The 26,840-nt window shown below is 34.0% G+C and overlaps 1 protein-coding gene across 2 annotated transcripts in view; it reads right to left on the reverse strand.

Annotated features, from left to right (window-relative positions):
- Positions 1–26,840, reverse strand: part of LOC105201221 (protein rhomboid) — a 175,398-nt gene that overhangs the window by 143,296 nt on the left and 5,262 nt on the right. For both annotated transcript variants that reach the window (XM_039456848.1, XM_039456856.1), the window contains exon 3: positions 4,399–4,699. The gene's annotated coding sequence lies outside the window, so the exon portion shown is untranslated. The remainder of the gene's footprint in view (positions 1–4,398; positions 4,700–26,840) is intronic.

Here is a 26,840-nt window from a genome sequence, read left to right on the forward strand (position 1 = left end):
TGTAAAGCAAACTTTGTGATAAGTTACAACAAAATGTTTTCTTTATATGATTGTATAACTATTTTTTTTCATGCAAAATAAAGCGCTTTGATCAATGAAAAAAAAAAGAGAATCAATAAAAGTACGTAAAGATTTATGTACAATTATAAATTGAATATCTTCATGTATCCCAGTAATCAACACAATTACTATTTTATTATTCTCATCGCGATCGAGTTTGCATTTCATTTTTTAGATCGCATTTACGTCTCCATTTTCCGTGCGTTTCAATCGGCATATAGTAGGAAAGTATAGAAAATCAATAATATGGTTTAATAACTTTCTCATGCGCCGAGCTAAAAAAAAAAAAAATTCAGGCATTTCGACGTTTCACTCTATGTAGGTATCTGGAGAGTTAATAACGACCGCACGTTGTGAAAAGGACCGTCGAACCTCGGCGATGGTCGAGACCATCAAATAAGCTGATGCTGCAGAAACGTATTCGCGAATACGTAAGCTTTCCATCAACGCGACAGATTTTCTGTGACCAGCTTGACGAACCATCGTCGTTTTCTCACATATATCACTTTACTTGTTTCGAGTATTATTCGCGAAAAATCAATAAAATAATTTAAGTCACAGTAAATTGTAAAAAATAAAATAACTGTGTCTTCGACGATCAAATATTCAAAATAAAAGCGCTGAAAGCTAAATGTCAAAAAATAAAAGATCGAAATAAAGTGAGCACCCCCCCCCCCCCCTCCACGTGCAATAAAACATTATTTACCTCAAAAGCATATTAACTTCCGCGTAACTTAACTCCACTTTAATACCAATTCAGTTATCCGTAAACTTTCCCAAGTTCCTAATTTATTAATTAAAGAATTTGCATGCTGAAGAAAATCTCTCGCGACTGAATAAAACGCTTAGATAAGACGGCAAACAAAAAAGATGGGCAGCAAGAAAGAAAGGAGAGGAAATAAAGAACAAGGTAGGGAATTCCGGGCTGGATTATGCGCATCGTGGAAATTAATAAGAGGCACGATGTAAACGTGCACGGTTGAAATGCGTCCTCCACGAAGAAAGGATCGTTAATGCCGGGCTTGTTTTACTTTTTCACTCTCTCTCTCTCTCTCTCTCTCTCTCTCTCTCTCTTTCTATCTCTTTTTTTTTAAATGCCGCTCCAGGACGTCGATACGATGCGACTACGCGAATACGTGACTTCCAACTCGAGCATCTCATAAATACCAGCAAATTCCCTGAAGTGGAGAGGCGAGCGGGTATTCGACGGCGAAAGCGCGGACGAAATGTCTGCGGCAAAGTTTCGAAAAAGGAAAAGGACAGATATACATGGGACTCGGGGGCAGAATTGCGAAAATTAATTTACTCGCGGTCGTAAGTGAACCACTTGTTCCGTACGTTCTCCACGTACGCCGATGGTAGAACGGAGATTTATTTTTAGCTGCGTTATATCGCAAGTATGCGAAACGTTTTCGACATAAAATTTTGCATTTTCGCAAGTTTAATTACGCCTGTTTCGATAATTACCGAGAAGAACAAACAAATCTTGACCTCGTCATTTCATTTTACGTTTACTCGACTGCTACCAATATCGAATTAAAGTTTATATATAATAACCATAAATTAATGTATAATAATTTTATCCCAATTTAATTCTAAATTTAATCGCATTGCCATAGTTTCGTAATAAAGCGGCTAATTATTGTCGCGTACATCAATATGATTATTACTTTAATCTCTCGACAATCGATAATTACGATGACCGAGTAAAAGCGAGTTGAGTTATTAGACTTTATAGCAAAAATTTATAAATTATTAAAGCATGCTCGACGTAACGTGCATATAGATTCATAGCGTAGAAAAGGGTCGCAAAATACGAAATTAGATTTGCAAAATACGATTATTCTCTACGAGCCGATTTAGCACACGCACCTACCTCGGCACTACGCGTTATGATAACGTAACGTTAACTATAGAATTTCACTGTTTACTGCCACGCAACGCGCATCCAAACGTATCGCTAATCCCGTACTCCAATGTATGGATTACTCCTGATCTATTTTCGAAATTAGACTAAACCGCAGCAATTGTCCAAACATAAACGCGCAACGTAAATGTCGCCGTGTTTGCTCCATTTTTATCCTATCGAGTGGATCGAGAAAGTCTCGGTTTTTGTACGAACGAATAACAACGCAGAGAGAACGGAAAAACTCGCTTTACCAATTTCTCTCCAAAAATTTATGATGCGAAAGCATAGTAAATTTACCTGATATAATTAAAGCAATCATTTTAGGTAAATTGTAATAAATCACTACGCCACTTATAGCATTGACAGATTAACTCAACTCACAATGATTACGTTAGTATGAAGAGTAAAAGTACAACGTATTACTAATATAATATAAATAAATTTAACAGAGTGGTTGCAAGTATCTCCACTCCTTTTGTTTTCATTTACTTTTGCAGCGTAAATACCAGAGTTAGCCTATATATGTATAAATTTTCTATGTGTACACACATGTATACATATGCATATCATACAACATATATATATATATAATATGTATGAATGTATATATATTCTACACATCCTATGCTTTCAAAAGTTTTTACTTTTTATATCTCAGCGAAAAAATACGCACGTTGGTAAACAAAAATTGATTTTGAAAAGGAAGAATAGTACCATATGAAACCATCAGTTAAAAAATTGGAAATAATTTGTTTCTTTTTTTTTGTAATATTTTTACGGATATACAAGCCAAAATCATTATTTGTGAACCCCATTTTACCCCTTTTATCTCGAAAACATGATGTGATAGGCAATTTCTACAGCCAAATTTATGATGTTCAGTGTATAAAATTATGTAGAAAATCACTTATTATTCTCAAACAATAAAACTTCACAGATCTGTGTTACTGTTTAAGAATATTCAGATAAAATATAAAATTTATAATAATTATTATTATCTACAACACTCCACTCACTCAAAACTGTTAACATATTTATTTATTTTAGAAATATTACTCTTTTGATTATTTATTAAAACATTTATTAAAACATTTATTAAAACACTTATTTATTAAAACATTAATTAAAATTTATTAAATAATGTAATAAATAATTCATTTAATGTAATATTATAACATAATAAACAAAGTATCGTGTACACGGATAAAAAATAATAAACTTATAAAAAATAATAAACTTTATTATTGATTTTCGTGCCAATATTAACGTTTATTGTAACTTTCGTATTAATTCTAACATTTTTATCTAAAAAAATCCTATCTATCTTTCGTGCTATCATTCATCTGGGGATTTTCTTTACACAGGAAATTACACAGGAAATTCATAAAGTGTTTTATTCAACATTATGCTGTTCCAAAGTTGATAAATTTTCATTAAGTACTGATCGCGCTTCCTGTTCTGAGATTCCTCGTCAATTTAGCCTTCTTTTTCAGTAGGAGCAAAGGCTTTCATTCAATCATGCAGCGAACAAAGACTCACCGTGTCATGTTCAGTAGCTTGCACGCGAAATTGCGCATATTTTCAGCGTTCGCGGTGAAAGAAACACTAGGGAACGGAGCCACATAAATCTAGTTAAATCTAGGAAAAGTATAATCGAAGCAATGAAGAAACATACGCGCAAGCGTTGCAACGACTTTTCGTGGTTTACGGATACGCCGGTAACAAAACTACGTCAAGTCCATTCAAAATCTTTCTCTTTATGCTTCCGCACGTCATTTGCCCGGGTCTTCATAACCCTCGATTCCCGAACGTTTTTACTCGCCGATATGGCTACCTCGGCCTTCCATCAAAAGCAAAATCGGGACATTCGAACTCGGCACAGCGAACTGCTTGCATCTGCCGTAATATTGGCGACTTGGAAAATGTCGGTAACTCAGTCAGGTACGATTATTGAAAAATTTTAGGGACTGTGAAATAAGATAGAATCTGAACTTCAATCTTACAATAAGTTACAATCAGACATAGCTGCTTTCTTAGGAAGAATTTAATTTAAATTTAAATTATTAAGCTATTTAATATTATGCATTAAAGGTTGAGAAGCAGAGGAAGATGAAATTATACAGTTAATAGACCTGACACAAAGAGTATTATACCTCATAAAAGTAAAAAAGAAATAGAAAGAGTGGAGATACTTGCTTGGAACCATTCTGTTAAACGTATTTATATTATATTAGTATTGTTATAATTTTAGTTTTTTTATTCTTAATATTAACATAATCATTGAGTTGAATTAATTTTTCAATGCTATGAGTGACGTAGCGATTTATTATAATTAAAATGACTACTCTAATTGTATAAAGTAAATTTATTATCCTTTCGCATCATAAATTTTTTATATATTATCAATATATAAAAAATAAATAACTAACCGAGAGGTTGATGCGCCGACGCCTAATGGACCGCTCCTCCTCTAAGATCCAAGTTGTTGAATCTCCTTCTCCTGTTACACTCGCGGAACACTAGCGTTGAATACACTAAAATTGCGCCCGTGGACCAATTAAGTCTATAAAAATCTTTCGAGTCCATTAGTCCAGTTATTTTAAACGGCACTCCCGGAAAAAAACGCGCGACACGACGAACCGGTTGCGGTTCGTTTACTTTATTATATTATAAGTCGGCGACGATGGACGTTAGCTTCCGCTCGTCGATTCGCAGCACACCGAGGAATATCTGTAACACACCATTAAAATTGGTTAGACAGACGTTATGCACCCTGTATATGTTGCAAATATTATTTACCCAGTTACCCCAATGTTGTCTCAAAATAAAATAATATTTAAAAAATATTATTCAATATCCGCGGAATGTTATGAAAACGTTCAACGAATATTATTGTGGTTAAAATTTAATGTGAATTATTATGTATGTATAAAATATTCATAAACGTTATATGTATTACATTTAAAAGATATAATATATCTGATCATTTAAAATATGAAAATCAAATATTATTTACTTCTCATATAATATTTATATAATATTATCAAGAGTGGACATATAATCACTTTTTATTAATATTAAATACTATTAATAAAGATTCCTAAAATATTACTTAAACCGTAACGCTTGTGGGGAAAGTAATTACTCTTTAATATCTTTTTGTGGCTAGTAAATAAATTCATCTTAATTTTAGAATTTTGTATAGATAATAAATTTATTTTAAATTTTTTGTATAATGTATCATAATATAATATTGTATGCACAATACTTTTTTTCATTTTATATAATACATATATTGTGAGATAAAGTAAAATATTATTCAAAAATTATTTTATTATCGCAGATGTTCGACTATCTCAATTATTCCGTCTTATATTAACAAGATCTTTATATTAAGTTTGAAAATTTAAATTGATTTATTATGAATTAGCGTGATGATCATTGCAGCACGCTTGCGTGATACAGTCATTTAAAAATCGAGAAAAGGCAACGGCACGAAATCCCGACATAAAATCCTATCAGAGTACACCCTTTATTCGAAAACACGATGGAAGTATTCGTCTCGAGATGAAAGCGTAAATTCTGTTCGCACGACTGACACACAACCGCCGCTGGTGCAATTTGTATCCATAATTTTAATCTCGCGAAAAACGCGAATACCCTTTAGCGCGAAAGTTCGGAGAATCGCGCCGCGGTCGGTTTCCTCTGTCGAATGGAAAGAAAAGAGAATCGCATTTATCGCGTCGGACTCTTCTGCGCGTATTAGCTCCGCGTTGGCGAAATGATAACGTTTTTTTGCAAAATTACAGCGCGCGCGAATGTTACGCTAAGGTTGGACGGTGATTTTTATGAGATTCACAGCTAATCCTTCCCTTTGGAAACAGCAAGCGCATTAGACGCATCCTAGGAAGCTTCAACGTTTAAATACAATTTGTGAGTTATGTAAAAATTTTATTAGTCGTCATATGACAAAATGTCATTTTGTTCCAGAGTATTTTTCTTCTCTGTATTAAAATATCAGTAATTTTCAATAGAAAGCTTCAAAATTAGTGAAATTATGCTTACATAAGACTGTTTAATTATCTTCAAGAACGTAAGCTGACTTTCTTTTCTTCTACGTAACATATAATGTCGGAATTAAAAAATATTTCTGAGCAAAATTATTATCCGCAGTGGTCGCATTGGACGATGCCTCGAAACCTACAGTCCATTAATTTCCGTATATGCATCCCTGTAGTACGGCTACCAACGATCCGTGCGGCGGATAGAAAGGAAGAGCGAGAAGAAAAAGCTTTTCCCGCTGACGGTGAATCGAGCACGCGTAAATTATCATTCATCCGGCGAACGTGACGCGCAAAAGAGGAGTGCGCGCGCGGTGGCACGAAAAAGGACAAAAGGTATCGCGCGAACGGCGGACGGGAAAGAAGGGTGGAAACGGAACGGAGGGTGGCATCCGGCCGATCTCGTTAATGGCGAGCCAGAGGCATCGAAGCTAACCCCGATTCGACACACATACGAAAAAGCTTTCCGGCTTGTCGTCCGCATGGATTTGTGTCAACTGCGACGCGAAGCGCGGCAGCCACGAACTTTACGAGAGTGCCGCCGGAGGAGAAGGAGGAGGAAGAGGAGGTGGCGGTGAAGAGACATGGCGCACGCAGAGGTGGAGGAGCGAGGAGAGGGATGCGCCTGTCGATATTCACAAGCTCGCTAAATTACGAGAACTTCGTTTCTGCTCAAAATCTCTCCTTCAAGGTGCGAGCGCTTCCGCTTCTGGGACAGCGATGGTCCTCGGAAAATACCGCGGAGTACTCCTTTCAGTTTCACTCCGTGACTGTCAACGTGGATCCGGCGTTCGCTTTATATGTGAGAGACAATTCGCGATCGCGAGACGTTGCGAAAAATTTCGAGCGCTACACGGAAAGAACCATTTTGCAGAAATGGAAATAATTACATTGAACCATTTCAAAAATCGTACCGAATGTTGAACTCGAAGGTTGCTAGAACATTAAAACTGTTTGCAGCATCATTATCTTGCAAAATTATATTAATGTCCCAACACAAAATTATATTCTGATCTGTATTTAGCTAAACTTTTAGATGCTGCACTGAAAAAAAAGACTGGTGATGACTACCAAATGTATAGTGAAATAGTAGATATCAATTACATATTTGGTCAATGTAACCAAAGGTAATTTTACTTTTCTGAATATTTAATAACTTATACCAGATTTGATAATATTTACCAAATATTAAAAAAAATAAAATTATTTTTGGTTATATTGACAAAATATTTAATTAATACTATTTCACTATACATTTAGTAGTTATAACCAGACTTTTTTTTCAATGTGCAGTAAAATTGATCTTTTCGTGTATACGGAAAGAACGATTTTGCTGAAGTATCTGAAAAAGCTAGATACAGGTTTAAAAATAATTCTGTTGGCCCATCAAAATAATTAACACGCAAAAATAATAAGTTTATTTATCTTTATAAGAAAATATAAATATTTATACGCGAGAAAAAGATGTTGAAGAGCGAGCGCTTCACAAGTGGAAAGCCACTATTTGCCTCATTTATGCGAAATAATCACAAAAACACATGCTTTATCTTACATACTCCTCTCAAGCGCAATGAAATTACGTATTAAATAATTGAATAGCAGAGGTATCATATTCTCCGCGCAGCGATGCGACGCAGCATTATTTAGATTTCTCGCACTGCTTATTCCAGCACCGCGCCGTTAGAGGCCTTAATACGACTTCCATCACGTTTACGATATCGTTTTTGGGTCCACCAGCGCGTTTCGTGCCCCCTGATTCATCCCTGCAGTGTCGGAAACGCGATTATCGCGGTGCAATGCCGCTATAGGAGGTGCGCCGCCATTAAATCACAAGTACATTATGCGAGATTAGAGCCTCGAGAATGAATATCCAAAGCGAGACTGGTGCGGGTTCGTGCCTGCTGATACACTCTGCGCTATCACGCTTAAACACCCACGAAGAACGTCGAGAATTCCCGTCGTACCGTCGCTTCGACAGTGCTTCGGTTATCGTTGCTGCATTCAAGCCAACAACGAGTAACGCGAGTTCGCACACGACGCGATGTACACGTGGTCTCACACTCGTGCGGCATACGTGAACACTCGCGTATAACGCCAAGGGCCCGTATCGTAAGGCACGGGAGATCGGAAATAGAATCGGGAAATAGGAGCTGCAACTCAACGCCCGTTGCTTCAACGATCACGCTATAAGCGTAATGTAACGTTGGCGAAACAGCACGTGCGCGTGTATCCTTCTTAGTTAGGATTGCCATATCAAATTTTCAAAATTAGAACTTACATGCCAAAAATCCCGGACATTTCGCTTGCAATCACAAACACGTACACAAATACGTGTAGATTAGAAAAATTGAATGTTAGCTTGATATATGGACGATATATAAACGTATAAACAAGAAAATAAAAAGAAATGTCACTTTTCAATAGAAGCGGATCTTGGGTTTACTTAATAATATTTTTGTCAATTATTAAATAATTAAATTTTTCAATTTTATAGAGTGCCGATACGGTTGTCGAATTTAAAACGCAAACTGACGCTAGAAATAATATCTCAAATTAATTTGATCAGATTTAATAATAATTACAAACATCTTGAAAAATTGAACAATTTACTGCGAAAAATATCACCCCAGTCAGGATGACGATTGCGTTTTAAAGTCCGACAACTATATCGGCAATTTTCTTATGAACTTAAAAAAAAACAATTTATTAAATGATTGATAAATGTATTAAATAACTAATATATAAAAATATTACTAAGCACCAAAATCCTCGTTTCAAAATCAAAATGACTTTTTTTCTTATTTCTTCTTTTGTTCAAAGCAATCAATGATTATTTCACAAGTAAATGTAATTGTTCATTGTGCTTAAAACAAAAGACAATTTATATTATTATTTATACTATTATAAAAAAAATAAATATAACATGTTTTTAACATACAAAGTTTTATTATGTTTATAGAACGTATGTACGTGCTTTCATTGGTATTTTTAAAATACCACTAAAATAAATTCACGAATATAAAACACATTAAAGAATCCATATTGATAATAAATAGTTTACATTGCTGGTTTTACTTTGCAATTGAATCAATCCAAAAATTATATTTAAATATTAAATACAGCAATGTCCGGGAAAAAGAGGATGAATGGAGAACTCTAATTCTTAATTAACATCTCAAGCTAAGTATTTTATAATACTCGCTAAGATGACACTATGTCAGTTGGGAGATAGCTGTTTTACACGTTACACATGCCGAATAGATGCAGCTGGAAATAGTTTCCACCGTGAGCTTTCCTCGCGCGGTAATTAAATGGAACGAAATTTATAGGAAAATTACCGGGGGTATAAAGGAAAGTCCAGGGGATGAAAGACGCCTACGCGAAAGTAGCGAGAGAGACGGCGGGGAATCGCGAGAAAGAAAAAGTTAATTTTCCGCTTTCCTTTCTCACGGTATTATCTTCCTATTTATCTGTCTCTTTCCGCGGCTTCTGTCCGAGCGGGCGCGGCCGACGCGACGTGCGCCGGGAGATGAGAAACTGCGCGATTTAATAACGCGGCCTGTCCTTTTCGCGAAAATAATTGCTCGCGTCGCTTCCTTCTCCTCGACAATTATCTACCCTTTTTTTATACCCGCGCTGCGCAGCGCGTCCTTTCCAATTTCGACTGCACGAACCGTCCGCGTCGCGGTACGGCACGGCTGGCTTTTATTCGCGATTTCGCGCTCGTCCGAATAACGAGACTCTGGGCTACGTTTCGCGATTGGAAATGATCCATAGGAAAAAAAAGAGCCGCTTGCTCGCTATTGGTCGCGCTTAATGCGATTCCATGCACGATATATAATTTGCGATCCGACGTGAGCTATGGCGTCGTCCTCGGGCGCGGCCGATGGATTTAATTTAATTCCCCGTTACCGTTTTTCCGAACGTTTTTGCTTATGAAAATAATAGCGCGAACATTTGTCGCATCTCATTATGAGAGAAGGGTGGGAGGGAGGGAGGGAGGAGGGAAGGAGGGAGGGGGGAGAGAGAGAGAGAGATCCTTTTTCCCCTTTTTTTTGCATAAATTGACTTTCATCCGATTACTCCAAACGGTCACTGCTCAAAGCGGAAATATTTACCTACAAGCATTTCAAAGAACGGAAAGCTTTGCGAATATTTAAACGGTTATACTGTGGGTTTTTTACGCTATTTTATATTTTACGCTGCCGAGCGCTATTTTACCATAATTCAGTTCTGATTTATCCTACCGCATCTGTCACTCTACCTGAATGCCCTATGGTATCGCGTAAAATAATGAAATAAAAATTACAACTATTCCCCTGCCGTTTTAGCGCTCTTAACCGGACAGTGCACCGGACGTCACCTTAATTCGAGCCTGAAGAGCAGTAGCGGAATCCGATTTACGGACCGAAAATAAGGCCGAGAGTGAAAAGCTTTTAGTACTTCCTACGTCGGCAAATATGCGACTTATCCCGTGCCCCTGAGCGCGCACAAAATTTTCCTCACATTAGGATTACTATAATGGAATCCCAAAATTGCACGACTGCCAATGCACTAAAGTGATATGATTCGGAACAATTCGCACACCATCTAGGTTAAATTAATAATTTAATCGAATAAAATGCTGCAGCCTATAAAAAAAAACATTCTAAAATTCTCTTTGTATTATCGGAAAACACGCACCTATCGAGAAACCATCCGCTCATATTTATGGTTTATTTTTCATTCTTGCTGGAACGCGTGTGCCCCATTAAAAATTTTTTTATGACATACGAGCGGAATTATTTTGTTTTTCTTTAAAGTTAAAAAATAATATTAAAGTAAAAAAAGTTATTTCTACATAATAATATTATATGTTCCTATATACAAATCTCCTGTTGATTAAAAGACGTTATTTATTAACGTATCCAATTATGAAGCATTGACAGTGTTAATTAAACGATCGGTATTCGATATTCTTCTTTTATCCATATAAATAGCTAGTTTATTAAAATTTCAATGTATCGTTACGGACGTAGTAATATCTTTCCGAGGGACGCGCGGATAATTAAAAAACCATGGAACATTGGAATTTCGTAGATATCGGTTCGCGGATATATTCTACAAACTTTTATAATTGGGTCAAGATAAATCGTATTCTTTTCATTTTTATGACACAATATTCCCGTATATGAATACCCTCTATGAAATGAATGTATTATATCACGAGATTATATCGAAAACGCAAATTCCATTATCCGTTGCAGCAATTTAATCAGTAATCTAATTTACGAGTGCTCAAGCAAACAACTAATACTTTAGTTTTCTCCATCGATCTCTATGTATATAGAATATATGCACAGGAGTAGAATCTCGAGGATACATATATATGAGAGTAAATCAAAATTTGTATTTACTTTCCTCATCACCAATATAGAAAGTTATGCTTACAGTTCATATGTACGTTACATTGCAGAGAATCTTTTTCTAGTGCGTTATATTTACTCACATCAAAAATATCAGTCAACAGATTTACGCAAGAGATTATAACTTCTTAAAAACCGGATGTCTTTGTTAAAACATTTAATAAGTCAGTAAAAGTAATTTCCAATCATTTCAAAAAATAAATCTCATTCTCGTTTTTAGACTCTTCATTGAGCTTATATTTTTTTTCGGCGTGACAACGTGTGTCTAATAGTGAATTCAATGGAACGTGCTAGTGCGCACTGGTGCATATTAAAGCCGTTGTACATTGACCTAATTTGAGAGTAAAAGTTAAATGCAAATATTTCAGATGGCAAATGTTAATAATTATTTTACGAAGCAGCACAAAATAAAACGTATTGAAAATCTCACCTGCTTACATATTTATATTAAACACACATCGATGTATGTATTATACAATGGCTTCAATGTGCACCAGTGCACATTAGTACGTCCAACCGAATTCGGTACAAGAACTACGCCTGGAACTTCCAAGCTTCAATTAATTCGAAATGTGGTCCAATTGTCTTTCTGTCCTTCTCCAGAAAAAAAAAAGATAATTACAGTTAATTAGCGGCGAAGGAATCGACATTAAATATCTTAATTCCCCACTATCACTTACGTCAGCGCTTATACAATAAATATTCGTGAACGCCGCGCATGTGAAGCTCGTGCACGCTCGCATCGACTCATCTAGCACAGAAATCTGTATAGTCTGTATAGAGCTTTCAAAGAGGAAGAGAGAAAAGAGGGAGAGCGTGTCTTTTTGCTCGGCACGCAACAGTCACGGCTGTTTCGTACGTACGAGAGCGGTAACGGAACACGATTTACAGGTCGAAAATAGAGCCGCGAGTGAAAAGCTTTTAGTCGTTCGTACGTCGGCAAATATGTGACTAACCCAGAGCTCCCGGCTACGTGTACGCGCGGGTCAGAACCGCGCTTTCATCCACCTGTGTAATCACTCCCTCTTCCCCGTCTCGCGCATGGTTCATGATCCGCTTGCTTTTTCGTTTCCTCGCAACAACCTCTTCTCCCCTGCCCTCCCCCTTCCCCATCCTCATCCGAAATCGTAGTCTTGAATACGCATTTACCGGCATATAGAAGCAAAATTAAAGCACCGCTGGTGCGAAGACCGCGGGAGCAATCGTCGCACGACGATGTTCGCGATATGAAAGATTTCGTAAAAGAACACAGTTTTTCATGTCCCTTTAATATCTTCTAAGTAAAAAATATGATTTTGTGAGAGAACATACATTTTATTCATATCGCTCAAAGTATTCTTTACACCTTGTCTTTCTTAATTGAATGATGGAAATTTTTCAAGAAAAATAAATTTCGATTTTTCTTTCTAATCTTCTAGATGTTGGACTTAACAATAACTTAGGTTGCAAACTGACGTATATCTATCGTCATTTAAAAATGACATATTTGATGTCAAAATAAGCTTGCTATCTGGTAATCTTAATAACTAATAAAATTATTACATTCTACATACTCTCATTTTTTTTTTTTTTTTAAGTGAAATTTTACTTCTTTGGAATGAAATCTCATCCTAAAAAATGCAAATTCAACCACTGTTTTTTGAGATAGAAATTTTCACTCTTTAGCGTGAGATTCCACTCCAAAGAAATTAAAGAGCATATAAAAAAAAAAGATAATAGAATTTAAAGTGTATATTATGTATTACGTAATAATGTAAAATATGTAAAATATGTATATATAAAAAATATTTAAATTTACAGATTAGGGTAAAATGTTTCTTTCTGTATTGCACAAGTCCAGAACTATCCAACCAATAGACAGTTTCATAATTTAATTCAAGCACGAAGCGTGAAAATAACACGTGGGAGAATATTATTTTTTATTGCTACATCGTAGAAAAAAAAAATTGAACATTTATACGAAGAACCATATCATTTTAACACTTTAGACGAACGCATTTGATTTGCATGTCGTCTAGCATTCACTCTGCAAACGGCAAACGGCAAGTACACTGCGCTATGGTAATATTCAAACAGATATTTCCAGCTACCATGGGCTACTGTTTTATCCGCGTGCAACAGCCAGCAGAGATATCTCTATATGTGCAAGCCAGCCTGATGTACCGCCACTGTTTTTCCTTCTGCGATTCCCTTTGATCGTGCGCGATGACATTGTTCTAGAAATAATAAAATTTTCCGCCCTTTATTCGTTCTTCTGCGCGCGTAATTTCTACCGCTCGCTGGGAACGAAACCTGCACGACAGCGCGAGCAGAAAGAATCCTTTTATTTTCGCGGTAAATAACAAGATATCGGTATTCCGCTAAAATTGATATTCCGCCCGCGAAATTTCTTCGTTGTGCCGAAGCGCGGAAAATCGCCACCATAATCGATCGACAGCATCGGAATTCTATAACATGTTGCATATGGAATCAAGATGAGAGAACGCGACGTCCAATTTGGATTATAAACTCGCATCCCCGTCGGTAGCAATAAACCGACAAACGATATAAAATCAATACGATACGAAATTGGAAAATACGAGTTAAACTCCCATCAAAGGTGAATAGTCACATCGGGACGTATTATAAAAACGTGTGTGTCAACAATTATTTTCGATTGAAATGTCATTAAGCCTGATACGTGTAACAAGAGATAAAAGAACGAAATTAATAATCAAAGTAATTATACATAACGATGCTAATAACGATGGAATTTGTAAAAATTATTTAATCGACGATTCTGTCATCGCGCACGTGTTTTGACAATATCTGTTATTCAATTTGCAAGCCGATTTATTTTAATCTCCTTTCGCCATTCCATTTTCTCTTTTTTTCATTCGTATACAGGGAGACGGTGCAATTTCTAGTCGGATAAAACAGCATTTCGGTATTTGGATAGAGACCTTTCAATCGGCTCGCTTCCGTGCTCGATTTCCATGTTACTGTTATCCAGAATCATGGCTTTCTAGATTAGTTTGTAATACAGAAAGAAAAGCCGAGAACCGGAACATTCAAAAAGATCAATGAAAAAACGATAGAACAGAGGAACAACTCCAAAAGAAAAATAAAAAAAAAGGAAATTCTATTTGATTGGAACGAAAGTTCGTAATGTTTTTAAAGTAAAATTCAAAGATATTCGTTTAGAAATTTGTGCGTAGATTTATTCATGCACAAATATTTATGTGCCGCTGCAAACTTTTTATTCCAATCCATACTTTTAGAACAAATATTCGAAGGAATTTTTTCTAAAGCAGAAAAAATATAAATATGTAAATATATAACACCTATAATATATACTATATGTGATACATATTTTATTAAAAATATACAAACAAAAATAACTAACGAGGAAGAAAAAAAAATAAAATTTCATTTCCAGAAAAGTTTGTTATGAGTGTTCTATTAATTCGACGCATTAATTGAGAGACACAAAAAGGCGAAAGGAGAGAAAAAAAGAAGTAAAAAAAAAATATACCTCGAGCGTTCGATTTATTTTGAACGATGTGATCATCGATATTCCTGAAGTCGATTAAATAGCTACGCGGATCAAAAATCGCTTTAAAAGAAAAAAGAATCAAAAAAGCACGACACGATTTTTCTAGCAATTTATTGACGAATGCAACTCAAATGTTCAGTCCTCCTTTAGATTTCTATAATATTTTTGCAATTTCTACATGTTGTCATAAAAATATAATTCTTCAATAAAAAAAAGACAATATGTGCTCATTATTTCTCTAAAAAGATATTAATTAAAAATATTCATTATATTTTATTAAAAAATGCAATATGAATGGATTATATTTTTTATTAAAAAAATAATCAATTTTATTGTAAAAAATATAAAATATTTATAAAATAGTATGAAAAAAATCGTAAAAAAATATAATATTATTATATTATATTATATATTATAAAGAAAAATAGTTCTTCACACAAAAAAGTAATTTTAAATACAAAATTTTTTAATGCAATTTAAAAAAGTAACGTTTTTTATTAGAAATAAATATAATCAAACAAAAAACGTTTCAAACATTTAAAATTATATGGAGTTTGATGTTCAGCTTTCCTTTTTATTATTCATCCCATTTGCATGAGTCTGGAAAATATTATTATTTCAGAAAAACACAGATCGAGCGTTATCTCTCGCCTGAAGCGTATCACTTCATTCCTACACCATTGATTTTTACGTTCAACGTTAAACCGCCTGTTTTTGCGCACTTCGCGAAGGATAAAACGCCCGAGATAACAAAGGCGCTATGTGAAAATGTTTGGACCATAATATATAACTCTAAAAAATAAAAACGACTACGTTCGATAATGTTCAATTCATAACGAAAAGGCTCTTTATATCGCCCTCCCTTCAACAATTTGTTCGTTCAAGCAAATTTGTTAAATATATAGACGCGTGGTATTGCGCAACGCGCCAAACGTATGACAAAGGTGGGCCAGATCAGGAACTTAACTGAAAAGAGGAGGGCGTGTGACCGCCATTGCACGCGGCGAACTCTCCGTGGAAAATTATGACGTCTGCCCGTGGTGGTGAAGGCTCCGTTCACCGGCACAAGGTCCTTTTGTGACCGCCTATTGTGCGTTCCTGAAAACGTACGCGTCGTTTCCGTGTTGTCGGCCAACGCCGCCGACACGTTGATCACTTCCGGTTCCTCCTCTCTTTCAGCGGCCCCGTTTACGATAATCGCGCTTATAGTACTTGCTCCAACTTCGCCAGCTTCGGCGGTTGGAAGTTCCGATCGATGCTTCCTTCTGTTCGCCGAGGACCGCTATCTTTCTTCCGAGCGCGAGCGCGAATCCTTTCAAAAGCCGCTGGCGGTTTAATGCACTCTTTCGTCGCCGTCGACGGAATAAAAATTTCAGTTGCACTTCTGTAAATTTAATTCTCTACCACACATATATATATACACACACACACACACACATGTGCGCGTTGCGACGGACGTCGTTACAGTGACGATTTGCTGCTGTGTGTAAGAGCACGCCGCTCGCAACGATCTACTCGCGCGACGCGAATCTGAGAAAAGAGAGACGAAATATTACCGCGGCGGCATGAAAAATTGCCCCAGCACGGTATGTTGGGAAGTATTTCGAAAGATTCAATTTCCCCCGCGAGCTAGATTTTTCCTTGGGACGTTCTTACGGTAATTGGGCGTCCCGGTAAAACATTCAACTCGGTCTTAACCCAGTTTTCCTCGTTCTGCACTTTATCGTTAATAAATATTATAGGGTGGAGGAGGATGGAGAGACGCGGGACAAGATGCAATTGATTTATCTCTCGCGTTTCCGTGCTCTGCAAACAGAATCGACATCAACCCGTGAAAGCTGAATAGCTTGAGAGGCTCTATCAATTATATGATTGATCGTATTATCGATTTCGCATATTGCATAAAGCGAAATTCTCAAATCTAAGATGTGTATCAATGGACGCAATAGTAAAAAAACAACGGCGTGAAACTTATATTTGGAAAATGGAAAAAGAAAAAGAGAGATCTTTTACTTCATAAAATTATGGTACTTAATAATGCCCGAAAATATTTTAATCCACCGTTATTTAGTTATTTATTTCTACGCAATATTTGCTAATATATTTCATAATTAAATAATTTCATTAAATTCTTTATAATTTTTTAAGATGCTTACAGCACCTTCTTTTCGTTATTAAATTTAACAATCAAATTAATTTAGGTATTATTTTTCAAAGTGCGTTTTCAATCCAACCAATATTTTGCCATATAGTTTATAGAACTAAAAAAAATATATCTGATAATTGATATAAAGATTATTAAGCATCCAAATATGCTTCGACCAAAATATTCTTCTTAAATAATAACCGAAAAACATTATACTAATTACACCAATTTATTATATTTGCGCCTTAGATCAACATTAACTATATTTATTAACTTTTCACTAAAAATAATTAAGCAGAGAAATGGCAGGAATGACAGTCGCTGATATAACTTTATTTTACACAATAAATCATTCCATAATATTGATAATGCATTAACAAAAAAAAAAAAAAAAAAATCGATTGTAATATTCATACTTCGAATTCTAAATTGCTATGAATGAACAAGATGATGGAAAATTAAATATTTTATAATAATGGCGTTTTGACATAAAATTTTAAAATATGAAAGTAATTTTACGATGAACAATTTGAAATTTTCATAGCACTATATTCAATCCCTCTCACTCAAATTTCCGGTATAAATGTTCTATCTGAATCGCGCTTAAATCACAATGCGGAATTCAACTGAAGTAAGAGTGTTCCATAAATTCTGTGCATTATGCACGTAATCCACACGTCAATATTAGCGTCTCGAATTAATGTATCGGATGGCCGATCGCGGGAATCGTACCGAGCATTCGTCTCCCTTTCTTTCATTCTCTTTTTTTCATCCGCATATGCGCATCCCCCATTTCGCCCGGATCTCTGAGGACTGTCCCCCGCAACCAAACGGGAACATTTTAATCCGACGAATTTTCCACAACGAGACAAATCTAATCGTACAAATTGAACGAGAAAGTGTTCATGTATATCTTTCCTTATCTCAAGCTTCGTAATCGTTTCCGAATTACGCTGAACAAACTGGGACACGCTGTTTCCATCCTATTTACATGTCTCCCAGGATTCCCAAGCCCGAGACTAAACAAGCCTGTTCCACCTTTCTTTCGATCAGTAAATACTACGACGTGAATTGTGGATTGTGAAACTCCTCTCCGAGGTCGACAAGCTCACCCCGTTCCTAAATTCCGCACGTTCGATGCTTTTCCAGTCCTACTTGCGTCCCCGTAAAAATATTCACCGTCTATTTACATACAGCTAGATCTCTACGTCGAGAATTCTTGGTCAAAATTGACAAAATTCTAAGTTGGAGATTGAATGCGCGATCTCTCTTTAAATGTTGTAGCTATACGTTTGTTCGTACTACGTAAGTTTAAAATATTCTCTCGAGTATAAAACTCGCACGCGCACATCGGAGATTCTTTACGAAAAATTTCTACGTAGCGAGATTCTTCAACTAATTTGAAGTTGACTTTTCCTTAACAAAAGCTTGATTACCCGTCTTTTTTTGCAAGTTTTTAGTATTCAATATTAATTATCTCAACAAAGTAACGAAAAGTTTTAACTTACGATTCTCTTTAAATGAAGTACACTTGAGATTAACCGAAGAATAAAGTTTTGTCATCTAAACTGCTCTCAAGCTTAGTTCGCGGAGAGCGCCCTATTGTATCTCGAGGCTCGAGATTTGCAAAACTTTTTAATTTTGAAGCCAGAATAGTGCAACTATCAATATTGTTTTGTGGAAACAATGTAAATAATTATATTGTTTCGACGAAATGATATTGCTACACTACACAATAAACCATTTATATTGTTGATTCGTTTTCTAATATGTGGTCCATGTATCTAATATCTGCCTTCAGCCGATCTTTAATATCTTGGTCGACCTGCGCAGAAACGTTTATAAAGAACGTTCAGAAACTGACGAAACAACCGAGTCCGAGTTACTTCTTGGCGGTTTAATGGCCACTTCAATTGAGTTTGCGGCCTCTTCCCCTTCTTGTCTTCGACTTTTAAAAAAAAAAAGAGACGAGATAAACGGAACGAAAGGAAAGATCCAATTTACTCGTAATCGCGTCACCGCTTTGGAAGCGATTAATCTCCCCTTGCTCCCCTTTTACCTTCCACTTTACTTTTCCACTTTGTGCCGATATTGTATTATGATGTTTCCATGCTGGCTTACCAATGTATTAACAAAAATAAAAGTATGAATTAAATGTCGGCAAATCGCTAATACAAATACGTATATAGCTCGTCAGCAATCCAACATTAAAAATCAAACTCTGAAATTGGAATTTACTGGAATCGAAACAATGTGTAAATTTGATTTTTATAGATATACTATACATAAATGTTTACCTAGAAAATACTCGTGCAATAATTGTTTTTATTTATTTTTAAATATTGAAACTACTTCCGAAATGATATTTTTTATTTTATGAGAGAGATATGAAAATTCTGTATGCATTATATAACTATCCCCTGATAATTACACTTCCGTTTTAACATGCAAAATTTAGAACTTGGAAATTGTTTTATTTTGTAATGTAATTGAAGGGTTTCCTACAAAAACAAAACAAGTTTGAAAAGTTAAATTTTCAGAGAACAAAAATCTTCTCATCTTCAATCATTCATTTGTATATGTATAATAATTTTTCTCCGGCTATATAACAGATGTAACAACAAAATTCTAGGCTTTAATTAATATTTTAAAGATTCGTTTAAAAAATAAATAAATAAAAAAATATCTCTTGGCTTATTCAGTTCATACAAAAATTTTATATTTATTACATCTATTTACCCCATAATATTTTACATTTACCTTGTTTTATAAAATTAAATAATGCTAATAAAAAAAAATATTATTTAAAATATAAAGCAATAAATTGTTTACTTTTTACAAAATTTTACAAGTTGCACTTAACAGAACAAATATCCTTTTCTATTTTTTTAAACTCTAGTATAATCGGGAAGTGTATCAATACACTTAAAGAATAAGTATGCAGATCTTAGTATTCAATAATAAAATTTTTTGTATAATTTGGGAATTTTTCATATAATACAAATAAAACATTTTAGGCTTTAGCGTTGATATCTGGAGAGAAATCCATTAAAAAAAAATAAAAAATCTTTAGACTTGTTCGCAGTTCGTATCAGAAATTTTATATTTAATACCTATTTATATTTGTATTTTTCGTTTTCTATTCGATTCTTACCAGAACAAAATTGTTTATAATGTAACGCTACCGGTAAAGAATGATTTGGTATCATAAAGATTTTTTTAAAATAAATTTACTTGCTTTTTGAAGAAAACTCTTCAATTAATATTTATGGAAAACTTTATTCCGCAAGCTGAGCGGTATACACGTGTATTCATATAAGTACAATTTTGAATGGAAATGCAGGGTGACACGATGAATAGAAAAAGCAACATAAAATCCGGGTCAGCCTCAAGAAGGAGATCGACCGTTATGAGTTGTCGGTCGACAGATATTAAAAACCCTTTGAATAGTGTGTCTCGGACTTTTTTTAAAGGGCTACATACACGTAGGTAGATCAAAAATATCAACTTTTGAAAAATATTTTAATTTGATAGTATAATCTTTAAATTATATAGTCCAGAAATCGACAATTTAATGTAAATACAAAAAAATATGTCAATGATAACTTTATTTATATCTTTACAAACGTTTTTCTTAAAATGTTTCGGAAAACCATAACTAATATATGGTAACTCAAAATTAATTTTTCAATTGACTGATTATGCTCAAATTTTGCACAGATATTTTTCATGTAAGTATTAAGTTGGCAAAATTTTTTATAAAAGTTATATACTGTTTTTTTTTATAAATTCAGAATGTAAGTTTTTTTTTAAATTCACATATCTATATTTAGACGACTATTATTTTGAGAAAAATCAGTTTTAAATCGCTATGTTAAAAATTTATTTTCTTTATTTTTTTAAGATATTTTGAGATTTTTTTTATTTCCAATAATAAAGTTATATAGTGATTATCGTAAAAACTATTTTAGAAAAATTGCATCACAGACATCAATACCATATTTTTAATTTAAAAAATTTTAAAATAAAAATTTTTTAAATTTTTATTACAAATTTTGTAATAAAAAAACAGAAGATAAAAGTATAGATGTAAACGATAATTTTTAATTAAAATTTTTTTAAAAGAAAAAACCTCCCAAATTTATTTTAATTTCATTTGTCCTGGATGTATAAAGCCCCTTAACGTCTTTTGTTGTCAATGAAAGAGTGCAGCATCCCTTTGTCATTTTATCACCTTGTTAACAGGCTACGGAAATTTCTGCGATTGTGCAAATTAACGAAAGATTAGTGGACACAGAGAGAGCAAGATTTACAGCGCATTTATCTTGTTCGTAACATTTAAAATGCATTCGTTTCTAACACAAACGTAATCGTGAAACATCTTTTTTTTTATCCGATTCAACGTCTATTACATTTCCCACAAATACGAGACAGAAATTTTAAAACTCAAGATAAAATGGATTTCGAAAAGTTGGCACATTCGAGGAGTATATTTCATAAAAGACAAACAATACTATTCAAAAATGTGCAATAAATTTAAGTTTCATTGTTTAAATATGTAACATTTTCGAGCATTTAATAGAAACGTAAAATTTACTAACAAAGCACCATTATTATCAGGTACCTGTTGGACATAATATTTTGCTTACAAACATATCTCGTTGCGCTAATTAGATGCAGTTGAGGGTAAAACATGGTTGTACACATTTTAACGCGATGGAAACGCAACTGACTCATTTGAGAATACAATCCTTCGTCATATTATGAAAACGAGGAGAAATGTTAGTCTGAAATAATTAAGAGCATAAAAAACGCTTTGCACGTTTCTTTTGACTACGTTACAAATTCTAAATAACGACGTCGAGCTTTTACGAAAAGCTCAAAAAATATTTTAAAAACTTTAAAGAAATAAATAAAGGCATCAAATTATCTGCATGATTATTATTTAAAAGGATACTGTACATATATATATTCTCCTTTCTATTTCGCTTTTCAAGCATTATTGTCCAAATTAAACATTTCTTTTGTAACGAAAACCATTAAAATATTAATTTAAAAGTCCATTAAAAAGAATGTTTCCAAAGTTGTCATTAAATTAATAAACGACTGTTGACATTTATTGACGATAAAACAATTACACATCTCCTCTTTTTAATAATAAATATTATTTTTTCACATACACATAAAAATAACATCATTAGTGTTCAGTATTCTCCAAATCCAAATATTTTTATTTAAAGTGTCTGCCATTTTTATACTTAAACGTGTCACTTTTTAAGCATTTGTAAGAGTGTGAAAGGCATGTACAAAAATAAAACGCATATTTTAAATTCAAGTGTGTAAAAATTTACATTTAGATTTGCACTGCAAATATACAAAAAGTAATTATGAATTATATACACTTAAGTATATAAAAATACAGTTAGATTTGTAAATCACAACTCTAATATCATGATAATCGTAATATTAAACATAATATTAAATTAGACATATAAATATTATAACATGTTTCTTATCGAAACAATACGTTGTGTTTTCATTTACCTATACATAACCATTAAAACAAACTGCTCATATTTTACTTATATGTAATAATTAATATTTCAAGTTTTATAAAAATAAAACAACTAAGAAAGAAAGATGTATCAGTTAATTTATAATTAATTGCAATAATTAATGCTCTATGCTTAGTAATCAACAATCTAAAAAATATAAATATTTAATATATATGTATGAGTATTTATATTTTGTATTTTAACGGTTAAACGTTACAAAAGAATGTATGTGACATTTTAAAGAAATGCAATCCGAAGCACACTTTGTACGCATCCATCGCACATGTCCGGTATCATTCTCGTGAGTTGCAGATGTTGGATCTCTAAAGCATGAGCTGCTAATTTCACGGAATTTCGTAATTACACTTTTTCCTCCTCCGTGAGAACCAACCCTCTTTCATCTCGCGCGAAACTGCTTAAATTACGCCGATTTCACACTTCAGCGGCCGCAGGTACACGCGTCCGTACATACGTCCCGCTAAAGCCGACCTTTGACTCTTTCCCAGAGCGACTAACGACCAATTGGCAATCCGGTCGAACTAGTTGGAAACTAGTTCCTACCGAGCTGACGTCGTTATTCCGGCTTCCATTGGATTCTGCCTCGGCTTTTTCGCCCTTTTTGCTACCTCGCATGCTCTGTAGACATCGTTCTTACCATCGTCCCCGCCGTGTCGAAAGTCAATTCGCCATTTTTCACAAGAAACATTAAAAATTATCTTATGTTAATCACAAATAAAGGTTAATCAAAAACGGATCCATTTTCTTAATACCATTATCTACAGACAAAAACTTACGTAAAAAAAATTAGCATCATACAACTTGTTGTAATCAAAAAAACAATTGTGAAAAGCAAGGAACAATTTCTAAATTGTACACGAAAAGAATTTTGCTGAAATACAGATCTGAAAATAATTATGTTGAACCATTTAAAAAATTATATCGGATGTTTAACTTGTTTGCTAGAATATTAAAATCGTTTGCAACAACATTATAAGGCTTGTCCTACATAATTATTTGGATGGCCCAACATAAAATTATTTTCTGATCTGTACACAGCTAAATTTTTAAATCTTGCAATAAAACTATTCTTTCCGTGTGAGCATTCAGGTAGAGTGTTCAGATATTTATAATTATCGTAAATTACATTTTTTTTAATATTTTCACAAATGCTTTAATCAATAAATTGCTTATATCTAACAGTTTTAATTTATTAACGACAGTAAAAAATATATTCGTTCTTGATTAATTTTTCTTTGTTATTAGAATAAGATAAATTTCAAGCAGAGCAACGCCAATTTTCAGACAGTACACGTAGAACTTTTAATTTCCTACCATTGCCTACTGTTTGTCCGTAAAGAAATACTGAAAGTTTTATCTCTAATTTCATCGCCGTATCGCTTTGTACTCGACTCTCTACGAAATTGGCCTTCTGTAAAATACGCTTCAATACTTCCGTACTAGTTCGCGCTTTTTAAATCCAACGGAGCTTTTCTATACATTACTCTCCGGCAGTAGGAAGAGGAATATACCGATCAATTTGATACCTTTATTTCCTACCGTGAAAGTTGATTGAGTTGCTGCGGGTTGATTGAATTTTTTTCACGTGATCGAATGGAATCAACGATTGTCCGGGGGATTTAGTTTTCAGCATCAAGTACTTCAAATTCCCGACCAAACGTGTAATAAGTCTTAATATATAATATTGACATGTGTAATAAGTCACAATAGTACGCGACAAACAAAATGGATGCTATTAAATAATCTACAGAGGTTGACAGAAATAAAAGCTTAACACGTACCCCAACTTTCGTAATAATTTTAAGAAATTCAGAAATTCTGTTTATATTTTGTTTTATATATATTCATGCTATTAGCTCATTAATTACATAATTATTAATTATAAGACGAATTACTTATTGCAGCAACAAAGAAAAAGGTAGTAACAAAGAAAACGCTTTACAAAGAAAAGATTTCAGAAAAAGAGGAAAAAAGAGCGGCAACCTTCAAGTGATGAACCAAGTTATAAATCTTCGTTTTTGCTTTCGTATTCGGTATTCCGGAGGATTTCAAGTTTCCGCGATGACATTCGTGCGATCGAAAGAATAAAAATTTTATTCCATCGTAAGACACTCTCGCATTGCGTCAAATTAGACAGCAGTATTTCTCGGGTGTCCCTATAGTTGCCGACAGCAAACTGCATCTCTCACAGAACGGAATTCACTATCGCGTGACGGACTATCGAACTTACGACAGACGCTTATCGCGAGAGAATGGAGAAAGTCAAAATTGACTTCCGAGATATCGCGGATGCCAATGAAAAGTCGGCGACGGGTACGAAGAGATGATATCATCGGTTAACGCCCGGTCGCTGCTAATTCGTCGATATTACTTCGGCACTTCGCCGAGAAGTTCGCTGAGAAGGAAAAGGGGGATGAAGGAGCGAGTAAACGCGCCCCGGTACCTATGCGAGTTTGAGTCACGGCTGGATACGAGAGGACTTGCTCGCCGCTCTTCTGAAGTTATCAGGCTCCATTTTGAAAAGAAAAGAAAAAAAAACGCGACGAGAAGAAGCGGGATTACAGCGCGCCCATTTCCAGTGAAGACTTCACGATCCAACGTAATAGAACAATACTAGTTGAGAAAGTTGGCAATTTTCAAAATTTAATTACTCTTTTCTCAATAAAAAAAATTATCAGAAGAAAAGCTTATCAAAAATATAAAAGATACACTTACTAATACTGTGTAATATAATTAGTTTTTATTTTAACTAAACGTTTTTTAAAGAGAGAGAGAGAGAGAGAAATCAGTTTTTAAATCAATCAGTTTAGAAATTATATTTTTATATGCCTTAATAAAGTTTCTCTGAAAACTCAACAAATAAAATTTTCAAAGTTGCTTTTCTCAAAAAGTCAATACTCAAGCTCGTTTTTTTTTTTTTTTTTAAATATATATTAATGAGATTACATCATTTGCTCGTCCTCTAAAATATATATTTACGAGTATATTCATATTAACTCGTTAAGCATACTGTATTGTATTGATATTAGCTGAGAGAAGTTATATTCGCGATAGGTCTAAATTACGGCAAACGCGTGGAAAGAAGGAATTGGTGAAAAATAGTAGAAAAGAAAAACTAGAATGAACTAATAAAACCGTCGGCGTTCTCCGCAAGCTCAATTTCTACGGAATGCGAGCGAAGCACGATCCACTTTTCTACTTTATCCTTCGACGTTCGGTCGTTTAACCCCTTAACGCTACAGTGTAAAAAGATTCCAACGTGTGCTTCCGGGGAGGATTGTATTATACTTGAATTTACACGCTGTCATAACACACCCTAATAAATGGCGAATATCCGGTAATGGATTTTAAATTTGCAAGCCTGAACACTGGTATGACGAACGTACGGTGAAGACAAACTTGCTTTATTAGTTTTCGATATTTTATCGTCACTTCGTCGTTTAATTTGGGAAATGACCATTCAGCAGGTTCCACAAATTAGTTTTCATGAGCTAACCATTCACAAAATCATTGATTATAATACAGAGAGAATTTTCTCTTAGAACTTATCTTCTCAAAATCTTGGTAAAAATCGTGAAATAATATGGTATTTCTAAGAATTACTATATATATATATACATTTCTATAACCATGTATTTTAATAAAGTTTAACTAAATATATTTTATATTTTATGACAATAGATATTAATAAATTAGAAAAAATCATATAAAATTCTTAAAGCATCTACCATATTGTCCCACAATTATGATTTTGGGGGGTATATTAAAAATTCATTTTCTCCGAAAGTATAAATTGTGTATTAACAAATTTTTAAATATGTTATTTAATATCCGAACAATGCAACTTTTATTTATTCAAAACTTATTAATAATGATATCCCATCTAAAGATAATATTTTTTGTAACAAATTCTTTATAGTTTCTCAGGTTGAGGAATATAGATACTTATTAATTATTAGTAATTAGCCCATCGGAATAACTTTACGTGAACGAGCTTACATATGTCTCAAACAATCTGAATAGACCTACATAATGGTGAAGGTTAAATTTAAAAAATTGTCAAAATTTACATGACAATGGCTTGTAATGTAATAACATGTTTTACGATGAAATTACTTTGATCATAAAAGAAACATCCATATGAATTGTTA

This window comes from Solenopsis invicta, chromosome 1, assembly GCF_016802725.1.
Source record: "Solenopsis invicta isolate M01_SB chromosome 1, UNIL_Sinv_3.0, whole genome shotgun sequence".
Lineage (NCBI taxonomy): Eukaryota > Metazoa > Arthropoda > Insecta > Hymenoptera > Formicidae > Solenopsis > Solenopsis invicta.